The 11053-nt window shown below is 33.1% G+C and overlaps 1 pseudogene; it reads right to left on the reverse strand.

The window, feature by feature from the left end:
- Positions 1-3577: 3577 nt before the first annotated feature.
- LOC118016505 lies at positions 3578-3965 on the reverse strand (annotated as a pseudogene).
- Between the last annotated feature and the right edge of the window lie 7088 nt (positions 3966-11053).

An 11053-nucleotide genomic window follows, 5' to 3' on the forward strand; every position in this document is an offset into this window, starting at 1 on the left:
ATGAATTAACTTACCACTTGTGCATCTAGGTTGTTATTGTGCATCTCCTAATACTAGGAGAATTAGAACGATAGTCACTCAGATCATTTCTGTAAGACTTAATTCTTTCACAGTGCTCAGTTGAGAAAGACTGTCCTAGAAAGTTTCCCCATTTCCTTTTCCAGTCAATACCAGCCCCTAATTACAACCATAATTCTTTTATTTATCTCCATTAACTATTTTTGCCTATTTACAGACTTCATATAAATGGAAATATACAATGCATTTGCTTTTGTGACAGTCTTCTGTCATTCAATATAATGTTGTAAGTATCAATAGTATATGCCTCTTTATATTGCTACATATCATGTAATATATCCATAATGTCAACATAGCAAAATTTATTTATCCATTCTCCAGATGTGCCCATTTCATTTTTGTCAAATTCATTGTCATAAAATTTTTCATAGCATCTTCTTATTATCCTTTCAAAGTCTGTATTATCTGTAATGATGTCTTTTGTTTCATTTTTTCATGTTGGTAATATACTTAATTCATCTTGTTAGGACATTATCAATTTATTAAAGAAAAAACTTTGGTGTTCTTGATTTTCTCTTTTTATATTTTACTTATTTCTGCTTTTATCTTTGTTATTCCTTCCTTTTGTTTACATTTAAAGTAAAATCCATTAAAACTAACTACTACTTTCTCCTATCCTTTCATTTACTATATAAATTCTTAGCTATGCTTTGAAATACCAATTCCTTCCATTTTTTTAATTGGTTCTTCAGATATTCATCAAACATTTGGCTACTCCATGGAAGGTACTAGGATAAGCAACAGTGAACAAGATAGACATAATCTTTGCCCTTTTGCATTCATAGTTTTGTTGAGCAGGTGGAAATCAGAAAAGAAATTGCAAGGATGGTAGGTACCATGATGGAGAATTGCAGAAAAATCTGGGAGTTTACAACAGGGGACTTACATAGATTGGGAAAATCATCCTGAGGTAATGCAGCTTGAGATGAGCATGGCTAGGAGTTAGCTAAATGAAAGAGGAGGAGATAGGAGAGCACTAATGGCAGGAGGAACAGATGTACAAGACACTGGAGTGAGAAGGAGCATGGATGAGGAGTTAAGGAAGGCCAATATGGATGGAGTGTGGAAATGAGAAGGAGTGCAGCTTGGGATGAAGCTTGAGAAAGAGATGGGGCAAGATCACATGGTCTTACAGGCCATGTGGATAATTTTAGATTTATCTTAACTAAGGGTAATGGGAAATCACTGAAAACTTCTAAGCTGAGGAAACACATCTGGTTTGCATTTCACAAATCTCGTTCTGGTTACTGTGGATGTATGTTGAATGTAGACAGAAGGCAAATATTTATGAATAAAGGCTAAATGGGAAGCAATTGCAGGTGAGACATATTGTGATATGCATCAGAGTATATTCAGAATTCCTGTGCCCCAGTAACTAGTTCCTGTTAAAATGGAACTCAAAGTGATGTAATATTATGATTTTTATAAAAGGCTTCCTTTGAGTTGACACTCCTTTTGAGCCAGATATACTAGGCAGTCTATTTCTTTCATCTTATAAATGTTGAATATAAAGTGCTCAAATTTGAGGATAACACTTTTATTCCATATTGTGACAAGTCAGACTGGGGTGACTGCAGAATGTAGGTCACCTATAAAATTTAACTTCCTAAGAAGACTTCTGAAATACAAAGTAAAAGAAAAATTCTGTTCTGTGTTGACAATCTCACTGAATTGCATAATTTTTCTGACAGCTTCACTTTTACATGGAATTTTTGAACATTTAAAATTGAAATGGAAAGTTTGTCGATGTCTCAAATCTTTAACAGTTTTTTCAAATAAGTTTTGAATGTGAGTTTAAGCATTAACCTATTTTTTTTAAATTGACAAAATTCAATATTTATATCAGCACAAAATTCAGTTATTCATGCATATACCTTAGGTGTTGTATCTATTTCTTTCTTTCTTTCTCTCTCTCTGTCATCATCTGTTTATCTATATGCCATCTATTTTAAAAAATTGTCATAAAGTTTGTCCCTAATGTTTATTTAATAATTATGCTGGGAAGAAATAAGATTTCAGCAATATATTTACACTTTAAAAGTTGTTTTTAATTTTTTGTAACTTACTTTAACAATTTTTTTACTTTTTTTTTTAAACAGAAAACCTATGAGTACCATTTAAATGACTTTTTTCCTTTTTGATTTGAATGGGGGAATATCTAGCTCATCTTTATTTAGGACAAAATGGAAGTTAAGTAGATTAATTTCTCAGTGAGATTTATCATCTTCAATAGATTAAAGCACAAAATAATTGGTCAATTTGGTCTAAGAATAAGCCAGTTAGCAGATTTTAATATTGTCAAGCTATCATTGACTACTCAGATTTTAAAAGATGAATAGCCTTATGATCTTTCCGTTTTCCAGAGATTTTTAAAAATACATTTTAAAAGCTAGATGTATTTTTAAAAGATCATGCCTACAATAAGTAAATTATGTGGTGATAGAACATCAAGAAAAAGTTGATGAACAAAAAGGCACATTCTAAGAGTTCAGGAGTAGAAAGAACAGAAGAGTTCTTTTTGGTTTGGTTTTAGTATAGGAAAAAAGGGAAATAGGTATATTAAAATTATTTTCATAAGTCAGAGGATGACAAATACCATATTTCACTCATATGTGGAATTTAAGAAACAAAACAGATGAACATAGGGGAAAGGAAAAAAATAGAGAGGGAAGCAAACCATAAGAGACTTTTAACTATAAAGAACAAACTGAGGGTTGCTAGAGGGGAGGTGGGCTGGGGGATGGGCTAAATGGGTGATGGGTATTAAGGAGGGCATTTGTGTTGAGCACTGTGTGCTATATGAAAGTAATGAATCACTAAATTTTACTCCTGAAACCAGTATTACACTACATATTGACTAACTAGAATTTAAATAAAAATTGAAGTCCAAAAAATTAGTAAAATCAATCTTCTAACTCTCTCCATTATATATAAGAAATAATTGTTTATGGCAATATCTTTAAGTTGGTTTCTACCCTTTATGATTTTATAAACTTAATTTACTTTGTGTGGCATTCATCTAGCAAAGGTACATAAATATAAACATGAAAGTTTGACCTATTATGTGTGTAGTCATATACCTGTTTGTGTCCTAAAAATATAAGGTTATATACCTGGGTTATTTTTTTAACTATACACAATCATGGAAACTAAACAGGAATTAATCAACACATTTCGTAAAAGGCCTGATACCTGGTAAACCTTGCCTTTGGCTATGCCAGTGAGTCAATAACTATGGGTAAAGACTATAAATTCTATTGCCATCTAAGTACCATCTGATGGACTTTTTTCTAAGTGATACAACTGCATTTTCCCAGCAATTCACTTGAACAACAAAAGTAATTTTTAAAGAATTAAATAGTAAAAAATATTATGCAATTAAAAAAAAAATAAAATTATTTTTCAGGGGACGGTTTCCGTCAGTTGAAGCAGTTAACATTGGCTTCCTTCTCCCTGGTCCCAAAGCAGTCTTTTCTTTCATCGGCTTCTGAGAATGTGTTTAGTCTTGGACCGTGTAGAGGTGATACATTCAGGCTACCACCAGTGCTGAGATGGCTGGGATCACCCAGGTGGTCCATCACCTGGAATTAGAAATAAGTAGTAATGAGAGTTTCCGAGTCTTGGTTATCTTTGATCTGTCATCTGGATGAGTGACGTATGTTTTTTACATTTCTCAAGCATCTGTAAAGTGCCCAGCATCCTCAAAGTTTTCAGTAGCATCCAGTTTGTTCCTTTAAGACTTCTTCCCTACGAGGATGCTCCTCCGAAATCGTGGTCACATCGTACACCTTGTGGTACAGGATCAGCCAAGTGCTTTTGCTGTGGTTGTGCTTCTGGATCTTTTCCAGGGTGTAGTACTTGACGGTCTGGTCCAACTGCCCAGCCATTTTGGAACGCAGCAAACCTCAGGCAGGGCAGACACCAGGTGAGCCTGGTGCAGCAGAGTGTGCATCTCATCTAGTTGGGCCCTGGACATTCCCGGCACCGTGGCCCCACACCCAGAGCCTCATTTTCTAGAGATTTTGCTGGTATTTTTAAAGAACAACAGAATACCAGAATATTGACAAGTTTCATTTCAGAAGAATTTTTTGAAGATCAAATATTAAGATATCAGTTGAAAATTATTTTATATTGCTTTCTAACATATTAAATTTATCAGTTTGCTTAATTATTAGTGATACATATAACATTTATTTCTGGCATACACTTTGGATTTTGCATAATCCTTAGTACAGAAACAAGCTACATCTTCCTTCTTTCTGTGACTATAATGTAGAACTGCATTCCTGGAGTGTTTGATTTTATTGATAATTTCTAGTTCAGTATTTCCTAAATGTCATTTTACCACAATACATTTTCACTAGTTCATAATACAGTGAGAAAAGGATAATGTATATTTTGCATAAAACTGAATGTGTTTAAGAATTATCCTTTATTTTGAGATTATGCCCTTATTGTTATGAATTTCCATAGTCCTGTTATTTAGAAATTATGGTAATAATAAATGGTGGTTGGCATTGATTTATAAGATATACTTATTTGGCCAAATAAAATGTCTGCAACACTTGGTCAGACCTATAAATATTTAATTTTGGAATTTTACCAGTCCTTCAAACTTAGAGGATTAAGAACTACTCATTTAATTACTACATAGTTCTTCAAAATCCTAAGCAAAGGAAAAAAATTCTAAAAAGTTCACAGGAAATCTGTGTTCACATAGTGATAAAAACTTAATCTGTTTTGAAAATAAATATTCAATTCTGATTCTAGTAATTATGGATCCTTATTTTTATCTGTAAGTATCCTAAGGTAGAGTTGGTCCTCTATACTGATGTAGCTTTTAATTAACTAATTAATTAATTTTTAGATTTTATTTATTTGAAAGAGAGAGAGAGAGAGAGAGAGCACAGAGCGGGGGTCAGAGGGAGAAGCAGACTCCCGGCTGAGTGGGGAGCTCAATGGGCTCCATCCCAGGACTCTGGGATCATGGCCTGAGCTGAAGGCAGAAGCCTAGCCTAACCAACTGAGCCACCCAGGCTCCCCCTGATGTAGCTTTTGATCAGACTTCTGGATTTCATTTATATGGATCAACTTTGTTTTGAAATTTAGGTGCAGTTAATTGAACTAACCGCATTTTTCAGTCCATGACTTATTTTTCTCATTGGTCCATACAAAGCTTCCTTTCTTTCCTTCTTGCTCTTTTTTCTCTCATACCTCACTTTCATTTTCCCCTCTTTGAAAACTAAATATTTTTAATCTATGTATTTAAATTTGAATATGTTTCTCCAAAAGCATATTGTTTATATTAATATATTCTTAATTAATATAAGTAGTATCTTATATTTTTCATTTTATTTCTTTTAAAACTGAGTCCTCCTTTTTGACATTGTTCATGTTGTTACTTGTACATCTAATGTCGCTTCTAACTACTGCATAAAATTCCATAGTCTATGTCAAGAACTCAGAAGGATTTCTTAAACTTAAAAACCAGGAATGATAACATTACCTGAAATTAAATATTCTGTTCAATTAAGGACTCCTTGGACAACAGTCACTAACTGGAAGTAGAAAGCTACTTGCAAAATCCAATAATAACTGGGGTTTAATATTTAAAATATGCAAGTGACTCTTGCAAATCAACTAGAAAAATACACCCCAGGAGAAAGGTAAAAATAGATTAACACAAAATTTAAAGAAGAGCAAACTTAGAAAATTAAGAGGCCTGGGATAAGATGGTCAAAATAATGAGTAATATAAGAAATGCTCATTAAAGCAACATTTAGCTATGACTTTAAATCACTAGACTAGCAGACATTAGAAAGATGGATAGTAGCAACTGAGACATGAAGGTATAAGAACTCTATTGCATTCCTGGTGTTAGTGGAGAACAATGTAGCATGACTTATTTAGAAGAAGTGTAAGTGTAAACCCATCATTCTACTTCTGAGTATATATCTAAGAGGAATTAAGGGGGCATACATGGGGATTTTCTTTGTAGAAATGTTCATGGAGGTGAGCTGGAAGCACCCTGGATGTCTGTTATCTGGGCAGGGGTAGAGAAACCTGGGTCAGTGGGTATGTAAAATGTGGAGCATATGGGTATTCAAATGCCAGCCATCAAAAAGGAGTTCTATGATATTTAAAATAGTTTGTATTTTTCTGATTTTAAATTTGAAGTCCCTTAATGTGCTCATGGGCCACTTAAGAAAATAAAAGTGCTATATGTGGGATTTAAACAAACCAACAAGTACAAAAACCAAGCTCATAGGTACAGAGGAGAGATTGGTGGCTGCCAGAGGCAGGAGGTGGGTGGAGGGTGAGTGAAATACATAAAGGATGTCAAAAATTATGAAATTCCAGGTTGAAAAAAAGTCATGAGGATATAATGTACAACGTGGTGACTAGAGTTAATAATACTGTATTGTATATTTGAAAGTTGCTAAGAGAGTAGATTTTAGAAGTCCTTATAACATACCCCCAATTTTTTTGGTAACTATGTATGGTGATGGATGTCAACTAGACTTATTGTGGTGATCATTTCACAATATATACAGATATCAAATGATTATGTTGTACACCTGAAAGTAATAGAATGTTATATGTCAATTATACTTCAATTAAAAAAAAGAAAGAAAATGAAAGTGCACTTTACCAAATTTTTAATGTCTGAAGGCTGCAGAATAAGGACATGGTTAGGGACTCTTGTGATCTGCCCCATCTTCAAATACTTTCTAAATAAAAAAAAAAAATACATGGAAGAATACTTAATAAAGTCTAATAGTGTTAAAAGGATTACAACTAAAAATGCAGTCTCCTGCTGTATCTCTTTTAATTATCAAAACAGCCTTCCCTGTTGGTACCACTTCCAACTTTTAGCTATTTTTAAATATTTACCTCCATATTTTTAAATTATGTACTCATACTCTCCTCAATTTATGATTTTGAGATATTTATTTAAACTTGAATATGCGATTTCAGTTTTTCTTTTTCAGGCAACCTCATACTCCCCATATTTCATTCTTCCTCCCCATCCACCGTCCTGCTCCCCTGCCCTGCTATCCACCATGGTGCCTGGTGTCTCTGAATCTCTTGCCTCTCTAGTTCAATAGGTACAGAAAATGTTGATTTCTCAGGATGGTCAGTGGTGGTGGTTACAGTTATTCACTTAGAGATATGGAGGTTATGGTAGGGGCCTCAATATTTAATTTTCCTTTTTAGACTTTCCACCAATCTTCCTGTTTTCATTCACCCCTCCTCAACTTGTTTAATTCTGTCACCTCTGAGTGTTGAACTATGAACGTCATCATGGATCTGTGGAACAAACTTTCTTCCAATTATTATCTTTGGAAATCTCTGAGGTATAACAGCGACCATTTTGCTAAATGCAATTCGGGTCTGTTTATTTCCTTCTTACATAGTATTTTGGTTTTGAAGATATTGCCCAGTTTTATTAAATATTGTACTTCTATTTCTATTTTTTTCTACTTGTGAGTTTTGGGAGAGTACTTATTTATCAAACAATAGAACAGTTTATGCAGAAATTCTACATAGGATTTTTCAAGCATCAGTCTATAAGACTATAGAATCTTTTCTGGTCATAATTTTCTAGGACTAGGATTCCTTAGAGAGCACTTTGATAAATGCTCTCATAGGGCATTATTATCTCACGCATACTTCCTTAGTTGCCCTTCACACCATGTCTGCACATTAAATGCTATTACTTTTCCAGTTTAACAGATGAAGAAACAGAGACTTAGAGGTTTAATCATCTGCCCAAGATCACAAAGCCTCTAAAGGGCAGCACTAACATTTGAACTTCTAGCTCCATAGCCCAGGCTTAGCCTTCTGTGCTAGCAAGAACAAAGATTATTGGTGACTTCTTGCAAAACCAGGGCTGGTGGGTGGATTCAATGAGCTACAAGATGTATATTATGTAGCTCTCAAAAAAAAGTTAGCTTCCTCTACTTTCGTCTTTATTTTGCCATTTAACCTGGTATTTAATTTTTTTTAAACATGTGTATCTTATTTCCTTAAATAGGTAACCTTGTTTGAAGAGAAGTTTTTCACCCATTTTGTAGTCATTCTGAAACCAAATCCAGCTTTTAGCTGAATATAGAATTTAGAATTCAATAATTACTTTTATAATAAGTATTTAGAGATTGTCTTTTGATATTTAAGATGTTTCTATTAATATGGGTTATTATCCAGGTATTTTTATATGTTTAAAATATCAGTTTTGCAAAGCTTTTCTACATAGTCTCTATTTACTGGTTATTATTAGGGATAAAACAGGTTTGAGTATCATTGTGAAAATTCTGAAATAAATTAGATTTTACGAGACTTTCTCTGTAATTCTAAAATGTTAATTAAAGTAATATTTTTTATAATTTGAAGTAAAGAAATAATAAAGTACACTTGGCTGGCCTCTTAAGTTTTGGGGCTGGGGTCATCATTGCCTCACAAAAGGCGCTTGATTATGGCTTAGTATTATAACAGACTTCTAGGTCCAGATTACATGCTGAGTCTCTAACTTAATTTCCATGGAGATTAAAAGTCCAGAGTGGGGAATACAGTCAATAATATTGTAATAACATTACAGTAATGTATAGAATTGTTGAATCAGTATGTTGTATGCCTGAAGCTGAAGAAACATTGTATGTTAATTATATTTCAATTAAAAAATTCAATCCAGCATAACATTCTTGGCCCTTCAAAATATGGTTCAGTGTGCCTTTTAAATTATATTTTTACATTTTTCCCTACTCACTGCTATTATCTTGGCTCATTACTCTCCAAACATGTCCTCTGCGTTCTTTCTGGCTCTACTCATATTGATCCTCTGTCTGCTGAAATCATGTGCATCTTTCCAGGTCTTTCTCAAATTTTATCTTCTCAGTGAGGACTTAATCCTTTCACCTACATTCTTGAATTCTTACAGTCCAGGTTGAATTGATATAGCAATTTTTATATCAATATTCCAATATTATTCTGTTATATATTATAGCAGTATTATTCTGTGATACATATTCTATTTCTTCTTCCCATCTCTCAATTTCTACCTATTCTCCTACTCCATGCTTCCAGACTCTTGAAGCAAGAGTTGAAAATAATAAATGAATCCTATTGGTCTTTGTATAATAATAATAATAATAATAATAATAGTAACTTTTATAATAATAAGAACAACAATAACAATGATACCTGAAATTGTTGAATGTTTACTAGAGGTAGATGCTATAGTTTGGCTTGCAGTATCATATCTCTTTAGTCTATACAACTTACAATGACATAGGTATTATTTTTATCACATTTTATAGATGGGAAAACTCAGACTTAGAGAAGTTACTTGCTCCAAGACCACAGAGCTAGTGAGTGGTGGGGCCAGGATTTCACTCCAAGCATTAGGATTCCAGAGCACATATTTTGAATCACACACAGTAATCTCTACAGCACTGTTGCCAATACTAGAAACTCAATAATTTTTTTAAGTTGAATTTATATTTCCAAAGAAGCATACATTGACATATCAAAATCTGATGCAACATGGTTAGTCTATTTTACACATGTGCTTTCTTCAGAAACATGCATTGTAAAGGGTATTCGCAGTATATTACTTTTTATGGAATATTACTTTTATAAGAATGGATATAAGCACTCTGTAGTATAGAAGATTAGACAATATGGTTTGAAAAACATTGAAATCGTTTGACTATCATACCACTTGAAGAAATGACTTTTCAAATCTAAGTTAATAACTTTTCCCATTATAGTGCATTGTTCTTAGAAATTATCCATGATGCATATTGTTACTGTTTATCACTGGCCGTTTTTTGACTCATCTTTTGCTGAATAATACAAGCTTATTTTCTTGCCTATTTACTCCAGGCCAGGGAGGGCAAATAGATTTTATCTCAAGGATCACCTGTGTTTGTTCAATTAATAGTAGCTACCTAGAACACTGAGTTAAGAAAGACTCTGAATCTTTGCCCAGGACTCACGTAAGAGTGAACTATGATCAGTTAGAAATATCTGATGTAAATGTAGGACTGGTACAAATACCACCATGCCTGCTGCACACTTGCCATTCCTGTTGTAGGCTGTTGTCTTTTAGTGCTCTATAGACATATGTTGGAGTGTAAATGAATTTTGGTATTAAGTAAAACATAACTGAATAAGGAAATGCTTGGAATACAACAGTGATTTGTTCTGAGCTAGGTATTTTGGAATAGGTCACTCTTTATATTAATTTATCATGTATGTAAGGTATAGATTTTTAGCATTATCTCTGCTAATGTCTTTGTCATCATGTATTATGATCTATACATTCTTATTATATATCTTGGCACTATTTTCTTATCTTTTTATTAGGCACTGTTACTGGAGAGCTTTCATCCACTCTGGGTGATGCCAAAGATACATTTCACTAAAACAGTAATTACACTTCTGGACCTTTGCCTGGTAAAATGGAAAACATATAAAATATGTGGTAAGTTTATTAAATTATTATCCAGCTTTTATTCCTCAGGTTTTTTCTTATGTATTTACGGAATAAGGTAGTCAATAAAGGTATTGGGTTATAATGATGACAGTGAATGTTTGTAAGTAATCTTACAAGTTTCCTGGCTCCCTTCAAGCCCTAATTCTGCAGCTTGATTGGTCTTTCCTACCTTACATCTAATGGTTACACTTAAAGTCACTTCATACTTACAGACTTCACTTTTTGTTAAGGATGTTGTCCATGTTTTGAGTCTTTTGTTTTTGGTTTTATTTAAATTATATAAGAATTTCAACCTGAATATAAAGATAAATGATTACCTCTAGTTTTGGGGAATATCATATACATTGTTTATGCTTATTAAAGATTAAATCTTATTTTATTTTCAAATGATATAGCTAATTTGGGTTTTGTTGGAAATATACCTAAATTTTGCCACAAGTCTCTCATGACATGTTTCTCTCCCTGGAAGTTTTCATT

This window comes from Mirounga leonina, unplaced genomic scaffold, assembly GCF_011800145.1.
Source record: "Mirounga leonina isolate KUSES-001 unplaced genomic scaffold, KU_Mleo_1.0 Mir_168, whole genome shotgun sequence".
In the NCBI taxonomy this organism is placed as follows: Eukaryota; Metazoa; Chordata; class Mammalia; order Carnivora; family Phocidae; genus Mirounga; species Mirounga leonina.